The following is a 25522-nucleotide window of genomic DNA, read 5'->3' as shown; positions in this document are numbered from 1 at the left end:
TTTATCCTTGACATATGGTCCATTGTCAACCCTGAAGGGGTTGCATGGTTTAGACTAGTTCTCTGTAAACTAACAGCTGAAAAGCTGAAGCATATTGCCTTTGGTTATACTGCTAATTGCAGAGTTGTTTTTCTGACCTGGGTACAATAGCCAGGCCAGGCTAAGCTTGGCTGCAGTAACAAAGGCCTGAAATTGCAGTGACTTTATACAACATATATTTGTTTCTTCTTTTATAAAGTCCAGTACTAGTCAAGCAGTCCCACACTATGGAACACATAGCCTCCACTTGTTTTTAACTGCCTAGGATTGAAAGTGACATGCTAGATTCCACATCAGAGAATTAATTAAATGACCTCAACCTAAATATCATGACAGCTAGGAAATATGGTCTTCCTAAAGGTGTGGTGAACACACAATAGTGTCCCTGTCATAACAAGAGTCCTGATACCCAGTCACATACTCCTATCATGACATTTATTAGTCTGCCTCTGACCCCACACACTCTCCAGCTCTGAAGCTGGTTTGATATTCTTCAGTAACAGTATTTTTAGCTAAAACATATTTGTTCCCATAAAGCTAGTCATTCTGGGTTTTTTTTTTTTCTTACTTTAAAAATATTAACTGTGGCTGCTTTTAATGGGTGGGATTTTTTTTTTTTTACAAATTCCCACTTGATTTTTTTTTTTTTTACAAATTCCCAAAACATATATGCAACTTCAACATCCTTATTCTAAGTAGATGGGGGACTCATCAGGCCTCATAGAGCTCAGGTTTCAAATTTTTTTCTTCTAGTTTTACAATGCAAATGGGCACTCTACACATTTCATATCCCCACTTTCTATTGAAAAATGTCGCTCAGTAGTTCTAGCTGCATGATTTTTAGATGAAATATCTATAGAAATATGTCATTGTGATAAAGAGGAGAATTTGGCCAAGAATCAACATTCTTTATGTTACTCTGCTGAGAAAAGCTGTAACAGAAGCTGAATGATGTATTTGGTATATGAAGTGTAGTGAATATAAGATGCATAATGATGCAAAAGATGCAAATATTTATTGAGTAATAACTAAATACAAAGGAGACCATATGGATCCTGTTCTACACTGACACCCAAGAATCATAAGATATGTTTGGACAGCTGAATATTACCAAACAAGATATATAGCCAGTGGGCTTGGCATGTTCAAATCCTGCACATTCCAGAGAAAGCACTGGCCCTTGACTAGCTCATGGGAGACGATCTCTGAGCCCTTGGAATGTTTTGCCTGAAAAGAGTATCTTTGTATACCTGAGACCTTGGGCTATACAAGATAGTTCATGCTAACAATGAAATTTACAGCGATTACCCGTTTTGTTCTCCTGCGACTCTGGGCCATGCTGTGTCAATTTGACCTCTGGGGTGTGGGGGAGAGGTTGGAGACTTACAGTCATGTAAGCATGGAATGCCTATGTACTAACCCGCAATAAAAACCTAGGACAGCAAGGTTCTAGTGAGCTTCTCTGGTTGACAATATACATCATACGCGTTGTTAACTGGGAGAATTAAGTGCTGTCTGTACAACTTTAATGGGGGAGGGTAACTTGCACCTGGTTTCTCCTGGACTCTGTTCTATGCATCATTTGCTGATTTAAATCTGTATCCTTTCACTGTAATAAATTTTATCCAGGAATATAACAGCTTTACTGAGTTCTGAGTTCTTCTGGTAAGTCATTAAACCTGACAGTAGTCTTGGGCTCCCCTGGAACACAGGTGAATAAAAGTTCATAAACAGAAAAATAATTCCCAATAGAATTGTGAGACACTAAGTGTCATAACAATATATAAAACATTTTTTAAGTGTGTTACTATTTACAAAAATTTCCCATAAATTACTCTATTTGTTATAGGAATTCAGAAGGAGTGAGAATCACTTCAAACTATAGAGTCAAGCAAGGTTTTATGGAAGAAGAGTCAGAATGTTGAGCTGGATTTCAAAGAGCTCAGCAAAGAAGAGAAGACCAGAATGGGGTAAGGAAAATGCAATCCAGGGTCAGAGGGCAGTAAGCAGAACATTTCACCTGAAGTGTGAGTTTGAGGAAGGTAAGTAAAGAGTTAAGACTGTAAATGCAGTCTTCGGCCAAATTGTAGGGTTTTAATGCTGGTACTGTTTACCATAAATCTAAAAGCTGAACTTTTAGTAAGTTAAACTAGTCAAATTCCAGAAAGTTTCTGTGTGTGGAGAAGGTTCACTATAGAGGGTCTCCGTATGCTGTAAAATTCTGATGATAAAGTGAATCTTACTGCCAGAAAAAAAGTCACTGTAATAATAACCTATTGGGGTTCCACATGTATCCTTTTACAGTGATGTCCACATCAAATTTGCTCAATTTATAACTGAAAAATTGAACTGTCTTCAGCCAGAAATTGTAAGCTCCACCTGTCATCTGAGAATCCAGCTGTGTTCTTTTTGGATTGTTGTACCATCACAGTAATAAGGATTCTGCAATCAGAATTTAGCTCACACTTTTGATAATGATTCATTATCCAAAGCTGTCTCCAGCTCAGCTTCCCTGTGGCTTCACTGGCCCTAAAGCCTCCAAAACTGCTGTTGTCAGGAAGACTCACTGGTATTACTTTTGCTATTATTCACTGACTGCCCTAAATACATACCATTTTCTTTGGAAGTAAGTTGTGGGGGTTGGGATTGGAGTGGGTAGGATTTATAAGGAAAAGATGGCAGGTTTATGCAAGGGCTTGGATTACAGAAAGGCATTAAACCCAATGTAGGTCTTAAAAGGTTGTGATCATGGGCAGACCACCCACATCTTTATTTCTACAGCAAAATATTATGCCAACCAGCCCATTTCCTTTTCCCCACAGCTATATAATGATTATAATGGTGTGTTTTTTTGTTTCAAGTGTGTTTCTTCCATCAGGAGTAGGAAACGGAGGTACTCTATATTTGATGGTCTTTAGTTTGGTTCAATGCAAAGTTCAGGCCCTCCAACCATGTTATTGTGCAGACATATTCTCTTTCATATTTTGAAAAATTATCGTCTGTATTTAAATTACATGAGCACTTTCTCCAGTTTCTTCTTGTATCAATTAGACATGAGCTTGCAATATGACTGAAATTGAACCATTTATTCCTGTTTCTCCAAAATTGTGTGCTTTCCATGTATTCTGTATCTCAGTGTCACTACTATCCACCCAGACTCCAAAGCTAGAACCTAAAAATCATTCTGACTTTTCCCACTCCACTCGTTACTTCCAATCAGCCATCAACTTCTGGCTAATTTACTGCCTGAAAACTTCACCATCCTGTCCACTTTTTTCCCTTCCTATGACTATTCCTTAGTTTGGGCTACCATTATTTCTCACATGAATTGTGGCAATAACTTATTGGCTGGTTCCTCTGTTTCTCATCTTCTATCCCCTAATTCATTTTCTTTTTGAAAATGTATTATAAAATACTGTACTAAATTTTCAGATTACAGAGCAAGAGATACATGATAGTCAGGGAGAGTCTTTCCCGCCACTTTTCCTCTCCTCCCTCCCTTGTTCAATCCTGGAGTGGAACTGGAGAGTGGGGAGGAAGTAGAATGAGGAAAGAAAATATGCCAACTATATCATTTCCTCCTCTCAAGGAGGCCTACACTAAGATCAGAGGAAAACTTTAATTGGAACATTTTGGGATGGAAAAGGGAACTCTGAGGTAGACATGTTAATTTTGAGATGTCAATTGGGAATTTGGGTGAAGATGTTGAATAGGGAGTTGGATTTATGAATATAAAATTTAAGGCTAAAGGGTGCCCACTCTCACCACTTCTATTCAGCCGAGTACTGGAAGTCCTAGTCAGAGCATTTAAGCAAGAGAAATAAATAAAAGGCATACAAATTGGAAACAAAGAGGTTAAATTGTCTCTCTTTGCAGATAACATGATCTTATTATACATATGAAGTCCTAAAGACTACACAGAAAACTGCTAGAACTAATAAACAAATTCAGTAAAGCTACAGGACACAAAATCAACATGCAAAAATCAGTTGTGTTTCTATATACTAACAACAAACTATCTGAAAAAGAAGTTTTTAAAAATCCCATTTACAATAGAATCAAAAAAAATAAAATACTTAGGAATAAATTTAACCAAGGAGGTGAAAAATCTCTACATTGAAATCTATAAGACACTGATGAAAGAAATGGAAGAAGAAACAAAAATGGAAAGATATCCCATGTTCATGGATTAGAGGAATTAATATTATTAAAATGTCCACACTGCCCAAAGCCATCTACAGATTCAATGCACTGCGTAATAAAAATTCCAAAGGAATTTTTCACAGAAATAGAAAAAAAAACCTAAATTTGCATGGAACCAAGAAAGATCCTGAATAACCAAAACAATCTTGAGAAAGAAAAACAGAGCTTGGTGGTATCTCACTTCCTAATTTCAAACTATATTACAAAGCCATAGAAAAAATGGTCTCTGACTTACCATGGTCTGACTTGGGATTTTTCAGCTTTACAATGGTGTGAAAGCAATATGCATTCAGTAGAAACCATACTTTGAACTTTGATCTTTTCCCAGGCTAGCAAAATGTAGTAGGATACTCTCTCGTGATGCTGGGCAGCTCCCAGTCAGCCATTTGATCATCAGGGTAAACAACCAATACAGTTACAGCCACTCTGTACCCATACAACCATTCTGTTTATCACTTTCAGTATAGTATTCACTAAATTGCATGAGATATTGAACACCTTATTATTAAATAGGTTTTGTGTTAGATGATTTTGCCCATGTAGGCTAATGTAAGTGTTCTGAGCACATTTAAGATAGGTTAAGTTAAGTTATGATGTTTGGAAGGTTAGGTGTGTTAAATCATTTTCAATTAACAATATTTTCAACTTACAACGAAAATATTATTGGGAAAAGTTATTTAGGAAGTAACCCCATCATGAGTCAAGGAAAATCTGTGTCCAAACAATATTGGATGGGCCTAAAAACAGAAACGTAGACCAATGGAACAGAATAGAGAGCCCAGAAATAAACCCATGCATGTATGGTCAACATCTTTGAAAGGGTGTCAGGAACTCACAATGGAGAAAGGAGTTTATCTTCAATAAATGGTATTGGCCATACACAAAAATAAACTCAAAATGGACTAAAGACCTAAATGTAAGGCCAGACACTATAAAACTCTTAGAACACTCTATGACATAAATCACAGCAAGATCCTTTTTGACCCACCTGCTAGAGGAAGAGAAATAAAAACAAAAATAAGCAAATGGGACCTAATGAAACTTAAAAGAAGCTTTTGCACAGCAAAGGAAAACATAAACAGGACAAAAAGACAACACACAGAATGGGAGAAAATATTTGCAAATGAAGCAACTGACAAAGGATTAATCTACAAAATTTACAAGCAGCTCATGCAGCTCAAAATCAAAAAAAATAAACAACCCAATCCAAAATGGGCAGAAGACCTAAATAGACATTTCTCCAAAGAAGATATACAGATTGGCAACAAACACATGAAAGGAGGCTCAACATCACTAATCATTAGAGAAATGCAAATCAAAACTACAATGAGGTATCACCTCACACCAGTCAGAATGGCCATCATCAAAAAATCTACACAAACCATAAATGCTGGAGAGGGTGTGGAGAAAAGGGAACTCTCTTGCACTGTTGGTGGGAATGTAAAGTGATACAGCCACTATGGAAAACAGTATGGAGTTTCCTTAAAACACTGAAAATAGAACTACCATATGACCCAGCAATCCCACTACCGGGCATATACCCTGAGAAAACCATAATTCAAAAAGAATCAGGCTTCCCTGGTGGCGCAGTGGTTGGGAGTTCGCCTGCCAATGCAGGGAACACGGGTTCGTGACCCGGTCCGGGAGGATCCCACATGCCATGGAGCGGCTAGGCCCGTGAGCCATGGCCGCTGAGCCTGCGTGTCCGGAGCCTGTGCTCCGCAACGGGAGAGGCCACAACAGTGAGAGGCCCGCGTGTGGAAAAAAAAAAAAAGAATCATGTACCACAATGGTCATTGTAATTCTGTTTATAATAGCCAGGACATGGAAGCAACCTAAGTGTCCATCGACAGATGAATGGATAAATAAAATGTGACACATATATACAATGGAATATTCCTGAGCCATAAAAAGAAACGAAATTGAGTTATTTGTAATGAGGTGGATGGACCTAGAGACTGTCATACAGCGTGAAGTAAGTCAGAAAGAGAAAAACAAATACCATATGCTAACACATATATATGGAATCTAAAAAAAAAAAAGTGGTTTTGAAGAACCTAGGGACAGGACAGGAATAAAGACACAGACATAGAGAATGGACTTGAGGACACAGGGAGGGGGCAAGGTAAGCTGGGACGAAGTGAGAGAGTGACATTGACATGTATATACTACCAAATGTAAAATAGCTAGTGGGAAACAGCTGCATAGCACAGGGAGACCAGCTCAGTGCTTTGTGCCCATTTAGAGGGGTGGGAAAGGGAGGGTGGGAGGGAGACACAAGAGGGAGGGGATATGGGGATATATGTATAAATATAGCTGATTCACTTTGTTATAAAGCAGAAACTAACACACCATTGTAAAGCAATTATACTCCAATAAAGATGTTAAAAAAATAAATAAATAAATAAAATTTACATTATTATTTTAATGCCACAAATGGAATTAAGGGATCAAAAGGTATGTTAATTTCAATGGCAAAAAAAATAAATTTTAAAAAATTAAATATAAATAAATAAATAAATAAATAAATAAATCTTCAGAATAAATAAATGGTGTTGGGAAAACTGAACATCCATATGCAAAAGAATGAAACTGAACCATTATCTTACACCATGCACATAAATTAACTAAAAATGCATTAAGGACTGAAACCATAAAAGTGGAAGCAAACATAGGGAAAAATCTCCTTGACATGGGTCTTATAGCAAAAATAAATAAGTAGGACTCCATCAAACTAAAAGGCCATAAAAAGGAAGGAAATCCAGCTACTAGCAACAATATGGATGAAACTTGAAGGCATTATGCTAAGTGAAATAAGACAGACAGAGAAGGACAAATTCTGTATGATGTCATTTATATGTGGAATCTAAAAAAAAATCAAACTTATAGAAACAGAGTATAGAATGGTTGTTGACAGGGTCTGGGGGCTGAGGGAAATGGGAAGATGTTGGTCAAAGGGTGTAAGCATTCAGTTATAAGATGAATAAGTTCTGGGGATCTAATGTACAGCATGGTGACTATAGTTAATAATACTATATTGTATACTTAAAATCTAATAAGAGTAAATCTTAAATGATCTCACCATATACACAGAAAAAGGTAACTATGTAAGGTGATGAATGTGTTAACTAATTTTATTCTGGTGGTCATTTCACAATATGCGTATATCAAATCATTATGTTGTATACCTTAAATTTATGCAATTTTATTTGTCAATTATATTTCAATAAATCTGGGGAAAGTATAAGTAAAAGTGAGAAAAATTTACTTCCCCCAAAATAAATAAAATAAAATAAAAGTTAAGGCTGGAAATATGGATTTTGGAGTCTTCTGGATATTAGTGGGAGGCTAGATGAGACCTAGCCTAGGCTAGATAGAAAAAAAGGGAGGTTCAAAGACTGAGACATGGGGCCTTCCAGTGTTTAGATGATGGATTGATGAGGAGAAAACATAAAGGAGATTAAGAAGGTGCTTCCAGAAATAGGGAAGGAAAACCAGGCTAGTGTGTCCTGGAAGTCAAGTGAAGAATGTGTTTCAGTGAGCTGGACTGATGGCCTTTGTAAAATGGTGGTGAAGAAGAAGCAAGATGAGGGTGGACGAATAACCACTGTATTTAGCAACATGGAGATTGTTGGTGACCTTTCAATATCAGTGAAGGGGTGGGAAGAAAAGCCTAATTTGAACAGACTCTAAAGAGAACAGGGGAAGAGTCATTGAGGGTAGAGAGTATAGACAAGGAAAGGAAGAGTTTTGCTCTAAAAGAAAATGGGGTGGTTGCTGGAGGCAGAACTGGACGCTAAGAGGATTTTTAAGATGAGAGATGTTTGCATGCCACTGAGCAAGAGAAAATTGATGACACAGGAAAGAGAGAGGAGAGTGACTAAGCAGTGTTCTCGAGTCAGCGAGAGGGGATTGGATCTGGTGCACAAGTGGAGGGGTTGTATTTATCTAGGACTGTTGATAGTTCTTCCAAATTAACAGGAGAGAAGGCAGAGTATATGGGCATAGATGTTGATAGGCGGGTTGATGCAGTGATGGGAGTTTGTAAAAGTTATTGCCTGATTTCTTCAATTTTCTCAGGCAAATAGAAAGCAAGGTCATCAACTGGGAGTGAGGTATTGAAAACTTTGAAAAGCCCCCCTTATCATCATCAACCTATCTATCAATAAAATTCAGCCCTCTTAGCACCTATCATTAGCATGCTCTATATTTTGCTTACTTTTCATGTGTGTATTGTCTATCTTCCCACCAGAACATGAACTGCATGAGAGGAAGGTTTTCTGTCTGATTTATTTACTGCTATAACTACAGAACCTAGAATACTACCAGGTAAATAGGTGTTTGGTAAATAGTTGTTAAATTAATTAATGGAAGGATTTTGTGATTAATTAGGCTTGGGGTGCATTGAGTGGGCTTTTTAATATGAAAACAAAGGAAGTATCTGTGTATCATATAAGAGTGATTAAAGAAGCTATGGGACTTGGGGGACATATTATCCTAATCGTGAGGGGAAACCAGGTTGTTGAATGGCTTGAAGAAAAAGGGAAGAAAAATAGGTTGGTTTCTACTGGCACACTCCTGAGTTTGGCTCATTCAACAAATTGGTTATAATATACAGTTCAGGAAAAGGAGCATCTTCACTTGCCTGAAAGCATTCTAAAGCCTGGAGAACATAGTTTAGATTGCTTGTGGGTTAGACAATTGAGAATGTTCAGTCTCCTTTTTAAAAACATGTAGCAAAAGCTTCAAGTTCAGCATCTGACAGTATGACAAATTGCAGGACTGGTGGACAAAGGGAAATGAGTTTTAATAAAACATTAAAATCCATGGTTACGTGGTATACTTTTTGGGCTCCATATGTTTCTCTGCCAAAATCCAGCCCACACTTCAGTAACTAACTTATATACAAACATCTTGAACATAGCTGCGTCAGTAATAGTTTCCAGTTACATATAAAGCAGAAACTAACACACCATTGTAAAGCAATTACACCCCAATAAAGATGTTTAAAAAAAAACTATTTAAAAATAGTTTTAAATAGTGACAAGACATTGAATAGTCTTGGGATATATGAAATGGAGTCAGAGACAGAAATTCTTGTTACATGTTAATGTGGGACCACTCATTATCTTAAAAAAAATCACCTTTCTGTTGGTCGTGCAAGGGGATCAAACAGATTCAAATTTGAATCTTTATCAGTCAAGGATGAATTAAGTGCAGAGAAACCAATCCAGGTGTTTCCTCCCTTCCTCCCTTCCTCCCTCTCTTCCTCCCTCCCTTCCTTCCTTCCTTCCTTTCTTCCTTCCTTCCTTGCTTCCTTCCTTCCTTCCTTCCTTCCTTCCTTCCTCCCTCCCTCCCTCCCTTCTTTCCTTCCTCCCTGCCTCCCTCCTTCCCTTCCTTCCTTCCTTCCTTCTTTTTTTTTTAATGCTAGAGTTTTCATGCAGAATATTGTTTATACAGTTGATGAAAGGGCTGAGAAGCTGATGGGAAAGGGGGCAGGGCAGGCAAGTCAGAGATTTGCAAGAACAAGAAGCAGCAACCCCTAAGACTAAAGCGGCAGGGAGGAGGTGGATTATCAGAGCCCCAAACTGAGGCCATCTAATGGGAGCTAGAGCTATAGCTAGACCCATTAGACCTGGAGCCACCAAGGAGGTGGAGCTGCTTCTGGAAAGGTTAGCCTAGGCAAAGCAAGGAGTAGGACTATCCTGTCTACTTTTCTGTGGCCTCCTAGTCTCTGTTACTGAACCGAACTTGGGTTCACTCACCCAACATGCAGCAAAGCCAATCTACTGACACCAGGCTGTGGTGAAGGAAAATATGGTGTTTATTTGCAGGGCACCAAGCAAGGAGAATAGGCAGCTAATGCTCAGAAGATGCTGATGGCTCTTAGGGAAGGGTTTTTAAAAACAATTTAGGGGTGAGAGTTGCAGGGTGCCTAATCAGTTCATGGACATCCTTCTGATTGGTTGATGGTGAGGTAACAGAGTGATGTTTGGGGAATCTTAATCATCAATCTTCTGGTTCCAACCAGTCTGGGGTCCGTGTGTTTGCAGGCAACATGTAGGCACCATCCTCCACTGGGTGGGGGTCTTAGTTTCTGCAGAACAACTCAAAGATATGCATCAGATTGTTATCTGTATCTCTTCAGGTGGAACTAGGAGTCCTGTGGCTCTATTGTCCTAATCATTAACTGCTTGAGTCTGCTCTTTGGATCTCAGGGAAGGTCAAACAAGAAGCGGGGGAGGAGGGAGGCACAGGGGTGTTTGTACCTGGGAAGGCCTCACAGGTTCCTGCTTGGTTTCAGTCCCCCCTTTTCTTCAATACTTCTCAATCCTGAGCGGAACAGAGGCGGGACAAAAAAGGGAATATAGTTTTGGATAAAGAGTTATTCATAAACTCGGGGGACTTAGTTTCCTCTCCACCAGGTCCCTACCCTCCTACTCCTTGGCTGAATACATCCAAAAGGCACAACAAAGGAACCTGGGAAATATAGTTTCTGCTAATAGACAGCGAGCCAGAGAGAGGGCAGAGAGTATATATGACAGCAAAGAAACAATTCAGAAACTCTATTCAATCTTTTATTAGCTGTGAGTCCTTGAGTGATTATTTTAACTTTTGCTTTCTTCATCTGCAATATGAAGGATACCTACTTCATAGGAATTTTGTGATTCCAAATGCAATAATGTATATACAATGCCTGATTCATAGTAGGAGCTCAGGACATCTTTTTCCCCCTTCCCCATTTACAAATATTCCTCAAAGCATTGCTTTCCTAGAAAGATAAAGAAACTAATGAGTCCGAAGAGAATTTGGCTACCAAGTCTTATCTTTGGCGCGTCTTTAATTTCAGTAACCTTCATCAAAAGCAGCACAGAACCCAAAGCTGACCAAAAGGGGGCAGTTCTCAAAGCTCATATTTGTCAAGAATTGTTTCTCTGAAATCTCAGTCACTTTGAGGTCCCCTGACAAGATAGAGTTTGTAGTAATGACCACAAAAATCAGTGAACAAGTGTTTCTAGAAGAGACTAAAGTCAATAGCCCTTAATCCTTGCTCCTAAAATAGGGTGTTGTAATTTTTCATAGATCTTGAAAGAGAGGGTTTTAATCACTGCACTAAAATCTTAAGGGAGACCTATCTCTTGACAGTAAAACTTGCAGTCAGGGTTAAGAATGGTGCTCACAAAAGTGTGCATGAAACACAATAAAACCTCATTTTTATAATTTGACCTAATTTGAAATTTGGGGTAACTTTGTCTTGGAAATATTTAAGTTCCTGCTGAAGGGTCTGATTAATTTAATTCATCAGATACTTACTGAATCCCTACAGGTGCTTCTGACCGCAGGCTGGGCTGAGGAAAACATACTCACAGTGCTTGTAAGGTGGTCCCTACCTTCAAGGCATTCATCGTCTAGTAGGGTTTCCCTTGATGAAAAGGTTTGCATAAATTATGAGTCAGGAAGCAAATTCAATCTATTTAATAAAAAGCTTTAAGTAAACAAATTGTATGACTCACTAAAAATAATTTTTATCTCTTCATTAAAGCAGGCTGTGAACTCTTATTTTGCTTAGAGTGTTAATTGCAATAGAATGAATGATACTTTTTTAGCAGATAGCCCTGGAATCAAAATCTGACTTTGTCATATACTAGAGTGATTCTGTGAATAATGATATCTGCTCTGTAGTATTTCCATGGCAGATAACTAAGGAAATATGTGAGAGAGTTTGTCCCACCACCTGGTTCCAGATTCAGAAATATTTGATGATTCACATTCTTCCCTTCTCTGGGAAATGCTCCACCTCTTAGTGATCAATTCAAGTTATCTGATCATTGGACAGTAATAAAAAATGATTTTAAAATATTTTCTGTGTTTTAGAATTTTTAATAATCAGGCATGCCCTATCTAGAGTTTATTCAAATTAAAAATGATTTTGTTTTGTTTTTAATTTATATATAAGAAGCATAATTGAGGGGAATTCTTTTTTCTCCAGACTGTTACAGGAATTTAGGAACTAGAGGAAAGTTTATGAAAGCAAAAATATTTTTCTTAACTTCATTTCTTAGAGGCACCACTGCTATCTTTTTGGTGTATTTTTCCTTTAATCTTTTAATCAAAAGTTTTCTTTATGCAATTGAAATGATACTGTATATACATATGCATTTTGGTATCTCGTTTTGGGGGGGTAACTTTATATTATACACATTTTCCATGTCATTAAACACACTGTAAAGCACCATTTTCCACTGTTAAAAAACAAACTCCAACCAAGTAAATTTGAAGATCTAATTGACTTTATTCAATGAATCGAGCAGCATCCCATCTAGAAAGTAGAAAGGAGCTCTGAGGAGCTGTACAAACTGGAAGGTTTTTAAGGGCACAAAGAGGGTGGGACAAGGAAGTCATAAACAAAAGAAAGGATTATTTCAGGCAAAGTGACCTTCCTTTAGGGGAAGGGCAGGGGTCCCTCAGGCAGATTACCTCAATAGTGCTGATCAGATAATTCCAGATTAACTGGTAAAGGTCATGTTCCTGGGCGTGGCTGAAACTGCAATTAAGCTTTGGTTTGCTGTCATGGAGTTTAGCACAAGTGTTTCTTTTCAGCAATAGAGATGTATCACAATTATTTAAGGGGATTAAATTATTCCCTTAATTTTGGGCCCTTTGCTTATATTCCATTTTGTTTATTATAAATAACACTGTAAATATATATTAGTGCATAAATATATACACATTGTTGGATTGTTTCATGAGAATGGACATCTAGTAATATATTTACAGGTCAAAGTTTGTTTGGTTTTTTTTGACCACACTGCACGGCATATAGGATCTTAGTTCCCCGACCAGCGATTGAACTCGTGCCCCCTGCACTGGAAGTGTGGAGTCTTAACCATTGGACCACCAGGGAAGTCCCCCCCCTTTTTTTTTTTTTTTTGGTACAGGTCAAATTTTATAAACTTTTTAAAAGCACTTGATAAGAGGTAACAAACTGAGTGCATCAGCAATAGCCCAAGTATTATAATATTTTTAGGTGTTTAACTGTAAGGAAGAAAATAATGTATATTATTTCAACTTTCAGTTGTTTAAATAATAATGAGATTGGGGATTTCCTAATATGCTTATTGGCCATTTGAATTTCTTCTTTGGCAAATTGCTTGTGAAAGAGCAAATTGTTTTCAATTCCATTCAGTAAATATTCCTTTAGCATTATCCATGCTCCAGATGTTGGAACAGGAGTTGGTGTATAGAGATGCATAAAATGTAACCCATATCTTCAAGGAATTCTAAATATCAAAGGAGAGAAGGAAAAAAATAGTATCATAAGATCAGTAATGGAAACAGAAATGGTTTGCAGTTAGAATAGAGTAAGGAGTGTTTAATCTCTGAGACTGAGGAAGTTTTTAAAGGATGAATACAAAATTTCCAGGCAGATAGTTAAGGGAAGGGCTTTTCAGTACAGAGTTAAGAGCATGCACAAAGTCTCGAAGTTTGGAAGAGCAAATATTCAGTAATTAGAAGTAGTTAGCAACTACTGGAGTATACAGTGGGTCAAGAGAGGATGGAGTGGGCAGAGATGAAGGTGGGAAGATGGAGAAGTTTGCAAGAAGCAAATCATGATGAAACTTATATGCCACGCTGAGCAGTATGACTTGACCCTGAAGGTGATACATAGCTTTTGAGTTCAGCCTTTTTATCTAATAATTTATGATTTCATAACTAAATAAGTAGATGGCAATTTAAGCTTTTTAAATGTCTCATCTGTAAACTAGAACAATCTGTTTATATTTTTGCTATGCTAAACATGTAATGTTACCTTGGAGACATGAAAATTATCTTAGGAAACAGACTGATTGCCTTGTCCATAGATCAATCCCACCAGGGCCCAGTTATTTCCCTGATATCACACACATTCTTTATCTACTTAGTTCTGGGAAACTGTGGCACTTTCTATGCCACAAGCAAAATTATATGTATTTTAACAGTGTCAGGCAATTTTCATTTTACATAGATTCAACATCCATGTCTTTACCAAGACATTGCATGACATTTCATTAGGGATATAATTAAGCCATATTTCCCTTTTTATAAGTTAAAGTTTAAAAATATAGATGTTAATTTGACAGTTAACCATCACCTTCCCCCTGAAGGTCAAGGAGTCCCAACTAGCCTCGGGCCAAACTATGTAGGGATCCTCTCTCCTGCTCTAGTTCTGTCAGCACTGCCGACACAACCGTATTTGGCAAGTGAGCATTGGATGGCAGAAGTCCAAGGAATTATTTAAATAATAACTGAGGGTCAAGCTACTTACATGCACTTCTTAAACTTTTTTTTTTAAAGTGAAGTACTATATATATACAGAAAAAAATACAAATAAGTACATAGCTAGATGAGTTATCACAAAATAATCACCACATGTAAGCACCACCTAGTCACAAAATATTACCAGCACCCCAGAAGCCTCACTCATATCTTCTCATATTCACTCATAACATAGCAATCATTATCCTAATTTCTTTCTTTCTTTCTTTTTTTTTTTTTGACTGTGCCACGCAGCTTGAGGGAATTTACTTCCCCAACCTGGGATCGAACCCGGGGCCCTGGCAGTGAGAGCACTAATTCCTAATCACTGAACAACCAGGGAAGTCCCTCATCCTAATTTCTAATACCATAGACAACTTTTCCCCCTTATTTTTTGTATTATTGTTTTGTATCTGGCTTTTTTTCTTCTCAACATAATATTTGTCCAATTAACCATTATAAATATACCACAATTTCTAAATTCACATTATGTTTTATAAACTCTGGAGATGTTTTCAGTTTAGGGCTATTACAAATAATGCTGCTATAGACATACTTATATATGGTTTTTGGTGTGCATATGTGTGCATTTCTGTTGGATGTATGTCTAGGAGTGAAATTGCTAGACCATACAGTGTGCTTATATTCATAATATACTAACAGAGACTACCAAATAGCATTCTAAAGTGGTTGTATGATTTTTGTTCTTATCAGCAGTGTATGTATCTGCACTTCATCCTCACCAACACATGTTATTATCAGTCCTTTTAATTTGAGCCCTCGGGAAGGTGTGTGATGGTGTCTCATCTGGTTTTAGTTTACATTTCTCTGATGCCTAATTAAGTTGAATATCTTGTATATCTTTTTTAGTGAAATGTTCAAGTGTCTTGTCCATATTTTTATTTCATCATTTATGCTTTTACTTATTGAATTGTGAGAGTATTTTATACATTCTGGATACTAGCTCTTTGCCAGTTACAGTTGTATCTTCTCCCAGTGTGTGACTTGTCTTTTTCTCTCTCTTCATGGTGTCATCTGATGAACAGAAATTCTTAATTTTAATGTAGTTCAATTCATATATTTTTTTCCTTTTATGGTTAATGTATTTTGTACTGTGTAAGAACTCTTTTCACACCTTATCTACATACCTTGAAAGAGAATACGGAATGCTTTTCCCGCCCGCCCAGAAAGTTTACTCACTTTCTTTGTTGTTTGTAACCAATGGGAGACTAACATGGACAATGCACTTTTGAAGGTATAGGGCCAGGGAATTTTTTTTGAGAATCAGGGACTCTCTGTAGTCATTTTGTCTATTAATACCACCTTTTTAACTGCCTCATGGTCAAACCAGACACCTTTAGTCATATCGGATTGTGTAATCTTCCTCTTGAGGAAGGAGGGGAGGAGGAAAGGGTTATGCTTATCCAGAATAAATTCGTTTCGAGGTCATCATTTACCCTCTCATCAGCAGTGGGGTATGCAAGACTGGCAGCAAGTACCAAAATCACATCCAAGAAAGAGCATCAAGGATATCAACCCAGGGGACCATATCCATTTGTGTTTTCAGAGAAAGATGGGCCTGGGTTGAGTACCAGTTCATCAGTAACCTTGCTAAAGAACTAGAAGGTGGTTTGGGCCAATCCAAGAGGGAGTGGCTGTAATTTCCTATGACTGGCTTAAATATGTTTCTGGAAGAAGTCACATGAGTAGAACAATGGCATGGAACATATCTGGAAGTGCTCATTTTCAGACGTATTTCCCACATATTTTCTTTATGTGTTAGGCTATTCCTATATCAATAAAATCCTCTTAAGATTTAATCTACTAGTGGTAAACATGACCATAATCTTAACAGTGTATGAGTCTCTTTCACAGTCTCCCATAAACAAGGAAGTACTTTTTATTTCTGAGAGTTCTGTTTATATCCAGGGGCATTAGCATTGTGTTTCCCTAAGTACAGCGGGGAAATGTGTGATTCTGTCTTTTTTTCCTTCTTCATTAGAGAATGCTATTTATAGCCTTCCAAGGGTACTAACACAATTTCTTGTCAGAGAGGAGAAGGCTAAGGAGTCTAAAATAGCTCTGCCTTTCCCTGCCCTCAGCCTTGTTTAGAGCACTGTTCACCTTTGGAGGAGTGAGATCCTGTAATCCTTCCTGGTTGTAGTTGGCAGCCATTCTCCATATTGGTAGCCAAGTATGTGTATCTTCTGTGTATTTTATCAGGTGAAAGACAGAACTTTAAGAGTCTGTGGGCCTCCAAAGGAAAAATAAATCAAGGAGCTATTTGGTACTCTTGGTTAGAATGCTCCACCAGCTGTTCCTTTTATGCCTTTCTTATTCCCATAACTTTCTTCCCCCAGTTTTCGTTCATTTCCTTTCCCCAGTTACAGCTTTGTGCATCTCCTGACATTGGCTAGTGTCCTCTTGTTATTGACTTTGGCTGTTCTTGGAACCTTGCCTCTTGGATTGCATGTTGTGCTGCCTCCTGTTTCTTTAGATGGTAGAATCTCTCTACTTATAGGCAAATGAGGTTCAAAACTACCTACTCGTATTGATGGGATGGAACTCAAATACTTCTTTCCTATCAATCCCCACTTGTCTCCCTACCACATTCCACCCCAAATTATACTGAACTATTTCTAGATTTCTAAATATATCCCTCCCACCCCTTCCTCCATCTGCCTCTCCTCTTGGTGATGTGGACCTAGTACACACTGCCTATTCTGTTTGGAACCCTTTCTGTCTCCATCCCCTCTTATCATATGCTGCTTATATTTATCCTTCACAACACACTTCAGGAACCAAGCTGCCCAGGAAGCTTTGTAGTTGCTTTTCCAACCCAATCCTGATCACCTAAGTTGTCTTAGGAGCCTTTTCTGTGGATCCCCATAGCTTATTGTGTGTACCTCAGCCTCTGTTTAGTTATGTGTCTACTCATCTGTCTCTCAGACTAGACTCTAAGTTTCTTGAAGTCAAGGAAACCCGTATTTTTCCTTGTTGATTTCCCAACTCTTGTACCAATGCCTGGCACACAACTAGCAAAATATGTTTGTTGATTGTTGAATGATGAACTGAAAGAAGAAGCTCTGAAAAACAGCAGAATGTCTTACAGATTAATACTGAACCCTTTTAAATTAATTTGTTATTTCATTTTGGATCTTTTCAAGTATTTCCCCTCAAGACTCTACTAATGCTTCACTGTACACATCCTAATAGAAAGAAGTTGGTTTATTTTTGGCCTTATTAATAGAGAAAAAAACATTAATTTTCTTTCCACTAATTTCAAATTTGTGAAAATATAAACAAGGACTGAGCTCAAGCTTAACAAATATGTGTCAAAGATGGTACAATTTAATCTTGTAGGCAAGAATGTTTAAATTATTCAAGGAAACAAATAGTTAAGTATTAATTTAGAGAAAAGCAATTCATATGGTGGTTACCACTCATTCTCATATATTTATTAAATTTATAAATTGTAAATATAAAATAAAATTTATAGAATAAAGAGGGAGACCAAAGACTTCTGCTAAGTAACATTTTTTTAGCTGTTAGCTGATACCCTTGAAAGCAACAGAACAATTTCAGGATGTTTGAGAACATCTCAAACAACATGAACAGATTTCGACCAGTTCATGATAATGAATCTTATTGTAAAGAGTATGTTTAAAGCCAGAAGATCTCTCTGCCACTAGGTACCTGCATGACTTTAAGCAACTTATTCAACCTCTATAAGACTCAACTTCCTCATTAGAAAAATATAACTGCCCTAAGGATTACAGAAGTAAAAAGTATGACTAATAGAATGCTCAGCCCAGAGTGACATTCAGTGCTAGTAGATATTATTATTATACTAAACTGATCTAAATTAATGAGAGTCTTTTATGTCTTCAAACTTTTTCTAGTACTTCCTGATAACGATTGCAATTATATTTTCTTCAAGGTAGGCAAAAGATAAACAATACCTTTTTATTTTTAGGCATTAGATTCCATGAAATATTGATTTGCTCCATGAGCAGTCATCTGTTGCCGTTACTGTTTTGCTTTGTTTTTAATTTAACCCTATCCCTAACCTTAATCCTAACCCTTTCCTTTGAGAAACTCCTACCTTTTATATGGGTTGGGTAGATTGAACTCAATCCCCTTCACTTTGGGAAACTCATCCTTTTCATATAGCTTAGGTGGATTGAACACAACCACCTGCCTTTACCCACAGGTCCGAGCTCAATATCCAGATTCATTCAATAAAAATAGCATATCTATCTCCCTCCTTCAGTGGTGGATTCATAGTGCAAACAGGGCCAATCAGCACCTTCCCTGTTATGTGATACAAGAACATTGGGAGAGAGTAGGACTTTCTTCCTTTCAGATCAAGAGCTATGAGAATACCATAAACTAGAGCTGCTTTCTCCCATCTTCTTTAGCTACATGGAAGTGGCCATCTGAAGGAGGAGAAAATGAAGTCAAAACATAATATAAAACAGAGAAGAATAGAGATAAACCCTGGATCAAGCCATGGATCTTTCATTTATGTGAAGCAATAAATTATTTTTTTCCTTGCACTTGAACTATAAATAGTACTAATATAATTTGCAATAGAAAGGGTCCCTGCTAATATACTTCAAAACAGCAGGAAACTGAGGCAGTAGAAGATAAAAGTAAAACTAAAATCTTGCTGATTAGTACAACTATTCATGATCAAAAAGATCATAGTCCAGAAAAACTTTCAATTTTACTAACATGCATCCTCAAATAACAATGAAAGAATGTACCTATCCTAGAAAATTAGAAACTCAAAATATCCATTCTTTTTGTTACTCATTGCAAGCTATGAAAAATGTATTTATAGATAGTGACTCTGATATTAGGAGAAAAAAAAAAACCAGGCTGGCTCTTTATCCTCTTAATTTGGTACTTCCTATCACAAATTTACAAATGGAATGAATAGATCTTTCCTCTTTTTGTTGATCCCCAAATAGCCCAAACCCTCAAAAGAATGAATACTCTACTGAATATCCTAAAATTATCAGCAGTCTTTGAATCTGAAGTTCAAACCAAAGTGAAACTGAAAATTCTCAGGAGGGGACAGTGGTGTGGTGGGAAGGAGGAAATGTGACTATCACCCCTGCCATGGATAAAATTAAAGCCTCTTCTCTTAAAGTCATGTAAAATGGTTTTTGTTTGTATCTTCTCCACTACAGCCTGAGTTTAATATATGATGCACTACTGGTAAGAACTATTCAGGAGTCTTGCCCAACCTATATTATAGGATTACTCGTGGTCTAGAAGTTTTTCACCTTGTCCACATATTTTCCCTAGGATACTTCCAGTGGATAACTTCTGTGTGTGCTCAGAGATAGGTCTTGAGGTATGAGATGATAGCCACTGCTTATTTCCTCTTTTGCTTCCCACTTACCTCTCATCCCATGACAACTGGCAGTGGCAGACTCTTTTGTTTTTTTGCGGTACGCAGACCTCTCACTGTCACGGCCTCTCCCGTTGCGGAGCACAGGCTCCGGATGCGCAGGCTCAGCGGCCATGGCTCACGGTCCCAGCTGCTCCGCGGCATGTGGGATCTTCCCAGACCGGGGCACGAACCCGTGTCCCCTGCATCGGCAGGCAGACTCTCAACCACTGTGCCACCAGGGAAGCCCGTGGCAGACTCTTTTAATTACTTACTCCAATTTTCATCTTCAAGGCTAAAAGAATCCTAACTGTGCGGGATGGCAGTGTACTCATTCTCGGGGATGGATAGTTGATTAGTCTAAGCCAATTATGGCTGGCCTGGTCCCAGCTTTGCCAGAGGTGGTCTTCTGACACTGCTGTGGTCCATGAGACCCAAGAATAAATTTGTTTTGGGGTGGTTCTAGGAAAGCTTTTTCTTTCTCAATAAAAAGAGGCACGGGCATCCCTGGTGGCGCAGTGGTTGAGAGTCTGCCTGCCGATGCAGGGGACACGGGTTTGTGCCCCGGTCTGGGAAGATTCCACATCCCGCGGAGTGGCTGGGCCCGTAAGCCATGGGCGCTGAGCCCGCAACGGGAGAGGCCACAACAGTGAGGCCCACGTACCGCAAAAAAAAAAAAAAAAAAAAAAAAAAAAAAAGAGGCACACTCTGTCATGGTCACTTTCACTTTTTCATTCTTCCTGGCTTGGAGGTAAATTAGATGTCTAAACAGCAGCAGCCATATAGCAATCATGAGCTATGAACATGAGGATGAAAGCTAAATTGCTAAGAATGGCAGAACATGAAGCTGGAAAAGCCTGAGTCCTCGATGTCATTGTTGAGTGGCTGAACCAGTGCAGCAGCTAGCTTTCATGCCATATTCTTGGCGTGTAAAAAATACACTACTATTTGTTGAAACTACTGTTAGTTGAGTTTTTTTCTAATTTGCAACCAAACCCAATAATAATTTTCACATATGCTGTTTTGGTCTCCTTTGCCTGGAAAACTGAGGGAAGATGTCTCTTCACCTCCTGTTGAACATCAGAATCTCTGCAGGTTGCTGATACTGGGTGGGCATATCCTGTCCTCTGTGTCCACTGGGTACCATTGTCTCTTTTGAGTCTACCTGTTACCCCCACTGGGCATCATTTCTTTACTGTAACAATCCTGCTGATGTTCCTATTGCTCACGTCATTCAAACAGTGAGCACATACAGTAGTAAAGACCAAGCGCCGAAGTGTATATTCTCAAGCTTCAGGATGAATATGGTTTGAAATCAGGGAGCAAAAGTGAGTCAGGTCTATACAACAGCGACCCCCATAAAAATGGAGAACCCATTGCCAGAAATGCTTCAGGACTGGACTGAGACATCTTAATATGTTGTTTCCCTCAAACCAACAAGATTCAACTACTTATTCAACATTTATTTACTAGAGATGAGGAGAAACTGATTTTCTATTAACAAAAATTACACACCAACAAAGGTAACATACTAAACTCACTTCTACTGATTGAAGCAGATTCAGTCTTCTAAAGAGGAAAAAGAAGAAAAGCATTTCCTCCTTTTCTGTCAACCTGGTTCTCTCTTCTATTTTCTTTGTCAATTTTCTTAACCAGAAAACTTTCTGTGAACTATATTAAAGCATTCAACATTTGGATAATAAAATATGTCATGTGTTCACCCTAAATAACCTTGTGCCATTCCTTTATTTAAGATATGTCAGCTATGATTGCTGATTTCAGGTTCCTCAGAATATTCAACAGAATAGATAGGCACATTAAGCAGGATTGTTTGTATGTCCTCTTGGCAAAAGTAATACCAGTTTGCATTTTGCTAGTCTACTGCGGGTGGAAACCTGAGTTAACAGGCACCTGTTTCTAATTTATCCTGTTGATGCCCTAGTAGTCCTTAAAGACTAACATCCTAGGCGGTTGTCTGGCATGCCCCTAAATCTAGTTTCAAATGAGTCGAAGTCATTGGAGAAATGCAGAGGGAGGAGAAAGAAGGGCTTCTACACTGTTCAGAGGGAAATTCTCTGGACTGCTGGGTGCTGAGCTCTCTTGGTGTGGGTGTTTCTGCCTGCAGGCCTGAAAGGAAAGAGCACAGCTCCCGACAGAATGTATCATATCACCACAGGATGAATCCTGATTCGAGCTTATTACAAAAATTCAGAATCGGGCAACCCTGGTGGCGCAGTGGTTGAGAGTCTGCCTGCCGATGCAGGGGACATGGGTTCGTGCCCCGGTCCGGGAAGATCCCACATGCCGCGGAGCGGCTGGGCCCGTGAGCCATGGCCGCTGGGCCTGCGCGTCCGGAGGCTGTGCTCCGCAACGGGAGAGACCACAACAGTGAGACGCCCGAAAAGAGTATCAACAAAAGAGTTACTGAACAAATCACAATGGGATTGAAATTGAAGCAAAATGTGACAATAATTGGATGATAGGCAAAATGAAAATGAAAATCATAATAACCGAATTAATATGTGCATTATTTGTTGTCTTCAACAACACTGATTTCACTCTGTGTGCTATGTTATTTTAAACTTCATAATATAACCCTGTATCAGCCTCCAGCTAATAGCAGGATGAATAAAGAGGATTTAGGCCCAGTCAGTATTCTAGAAGAAGTGAAAAATAATGTATAATATTTTAAGAAGTGAATTACCAGCAACTTTCTACAACTCAGCTGACATTCAGCACACAAGTCCACATTTATTTGGCCTCAGGAAATTATTATAACTGGAAGGAAAGCAAAATCAAAGATACACATTTTTAAACTTGGGCAAAAATCTGAGAAGTGTCATTTTTTTTACTAAAATTTGGGGCCATAATTTTTAAAATGTTCTTTCACCAAACTAGCTCTGACTGTATTGGGTCACTCTGAGAGAAATGATGGTTCTATCATAAGTAAAATTGTTGGGAAGAAAAATTTCTTCAGGACTGTGAACAACGGTTGCTGTTCCATGGAAATAACTGGGCCTTTTGAATTGCATTATGGAAGATTTCTTGTAATATATTACAGCTTCACAAGAGAGGCCTTAAGCTTTTCTAGCAAGAAAACATTAATAGCAATAATACTCTTTGAAATGAATTTCTTCAGAACATTCAGGACACAGAAATAACTAATATAGCTATTTAAATACCTTAAGTCATATATGCAAGTTACCAGTGAATATATAGTATTAGATAATCTTCACTTTATACAATAGATGAGTTTAAATAAGGTCAGATTTAAAAATTTGTATAGAGAATCTTATTTTTGCTGTTTCTTTAAAATTAGAATATATTTCCATTTGGAGGAAAAAAGTGTCACTAAATACTTAAACATCTTTGATAAAAAAACAAAACCTAGTGGTCAAGTCCATGCTATACTCACCATCATGTTTCATAAACAGTAAAGATCTGTGGAAAGACAAAGTTCTTACTAAGCAACTCGCTCATATTTTTTGAATCAAATTCTCTTCCTTCTGTTCTTTCACAACTTTAAGAGATTCCTTTAGGTACCTTCTATCCCTGTTGCCCTAGCCTGTTTATATATTCTCCCTGCTGTATCAGGGATTGCCTTAGCACTGCATTCAAGGATACCTAAAATTGGGCTTCCCTAGTGGCACAGTGGTTAAGAATCTGCCTGCCAATGCAGGGGATGTGGGTTCAAGTTCTGGTCCAGGAAGATCCCACATGCCACACAGCAACTGAGCCCACGTGCCACAACTACTGAGCCCACGTATCATGACTAGTGAAGCCCGCGCACCTAGAGTCCATGCTCTGCAACAAGAGAAACCACCTCAATGAGAAGCCCGTGCACCACAACGCTTGCCGCAACTAGAGGAAAGCCCACGTGCAGCAACGAAGACCCAACGTAGCCAAAAATAAAAATAAATAAATAAGTAAATAAATTTATAATTTAAAAAAAGGATACCTGAAATTGTTGCATGGCTAATTTTTAAATTTTTTGTCACATTGATTCCAAATGATACATAGAAGCAATGTAACTCTAGCTCTTCAACAAACAAATACCAAAATTTAAACGGCTCAGCACATTATAAGGTTATTCTATGCTCATCTAAGAGTGTAATGTGTATGTTCCTGTTTGGAAGGCAGTCTTCTTCTACAAGGAGATTCAAGGACTTAGGCTATTCCATTACGAAGGTCCACTGTCCTCTCAGGTGTTTTCTTCTTAACAGCCTTGCCTGGAAGTGACTCACAGCACTTATGCTCTCTTTCCTTTGATAAAAACTTTTTCTATAGCCCAACCCAAATGCAAGGTGTGAGTAGATTAATCACTAGCTGGGCAGCTGCTTCTCAACTATGACTCTCCACTAAGAAAGAGGGAGCACCAATTTTTATTAAATAGCTAGATGTTTCTACCACCAATTTGCAATAGAACTAGGCTGCAACCACACGCTTTGATAGAAGGTAGCATTACTGTTAATAATGGACTCCAACCTCCAAAGTTGTTTATATCTGAGAGTCTAGGTTATGCAGCATTAACTTCAGTTAAGGAAATAACATTGAAATTTTTTATAGTACTTCAGCTTCCCCTACTTTAGCAAATCAGTAATTTGGAGGGGAAAAAAGGTATTTATAGTAATAAAAAATTAATTTATTTAAGAAATATGTACTGAACATATGTATTGAGAATTAGGTGACCTAGAGCTAGAAATAATAAGAAATATAAAACCCTATCCATGTTCTTGACTTACTCTTAGAAAAGTGGGAAGAGTGTTTTGGGAGGAGAGGGGAGAATTTCTTTGCTATATTTATTCTTATAAACTTCTGAAAGAGAAATATTTGACTCTCACTGGCTCCAAACTCCTACTAGCTCTACATAAACTTCCCTCAAATCTGGGTACAAGTTCCAAAGCAAATCTATGAATCTTGTAAAAATTTGAAAAATGGTGTACATGGTCCTCTGTGTCAGATCCTTAATTTAGTATTATTTGATAATGTAACTTCTAAATGTCAAGGGTGTCCTGGTAGGGCCAAAGCTAAAAATTAGATGTGGTTGGTGGGTTGAGCTAGCTGAACTGCACTCTCGTTTTTATATTTCCATCAGCTGATGACTGACATAGGAAAATAAAGCATTTAAACAATGTCTCCTGGAAGAGATGACCAGATGGAATTCAAATTGCCAGATGACCAGATGGAATTCAAATTGCCAAATCCATCAAAAGGAATGAGGATTTGGGCGTGGTTTGCTCAAGTCAGGAATGGGTCTTGATGTCAATTATACCTCAATAAATAAATGAATGAAGAAAGTCAGGAAGGAAAGAAGGAAGGACCTAGCGACTGGAGAGGAGTAGCGGTTCTGAGCTAGGCATGATGGTCAGTACTTGAACATGACATTACTTACATTCCTGGGCAGCATGTGAACCCTGGGGAGAAGACGGGCTCAGCATGTACCATCTCACTAAATAAGGTAACATGCTCCCCTGCTGTGGAACCCTTATAAATCAGCCTCCCTCATCTGGCCCCAAGTTTTACTACCCTGCTCCTACTGTTCTCTGCTGATGGATAAATGCTCTGCCCTGCCTAGGTACAGAT

At 38.2% G+C, this 25522-nt stretch overlaps 1 long non-coding RNA gene across 1 annotated transcript in view; it reads left to right on the top strand.

The window, feature by feature from the left end:
- Positions 1-25522, top strand: part of LOC109551895 (uncharacterized) — a 592297-nt gene that overhangs the window by 294044 nt on the left and 272731 nt on the right. Inside the window, exon 5 of the long non-coding RNA XR_002178594.3 lies at positions 1889-2009. This is a non-coding gene — a long non-coding RNA (uncharacterized lncRNA). The remainder of the gene's footprint in view (positions 1-1888; positions 2010-25522) is intronic.

Source organism: Tursiops truncatus, chromosome 4 (genome assembly GCF_011762595.2).
Source record: "Tursiops truncatus isolate mTurTru1 chromosome 4, mTurTru1.mat.Y, whole genome shotgun sequence".
In the NCBI taxonomy this organism is placed as follows: domain Eukaryota; kingdom Metazoa; phylum Chordata; class Mammalia; order Artiodactyla; family Delphinidae; genus Tursiops; species Tursiops truncatus.
The sequence above is the reverse complement of the archived record's forward strand: the minus strand, read 5'-3'. Positions and strand labels throughout refer to the sequence as shown.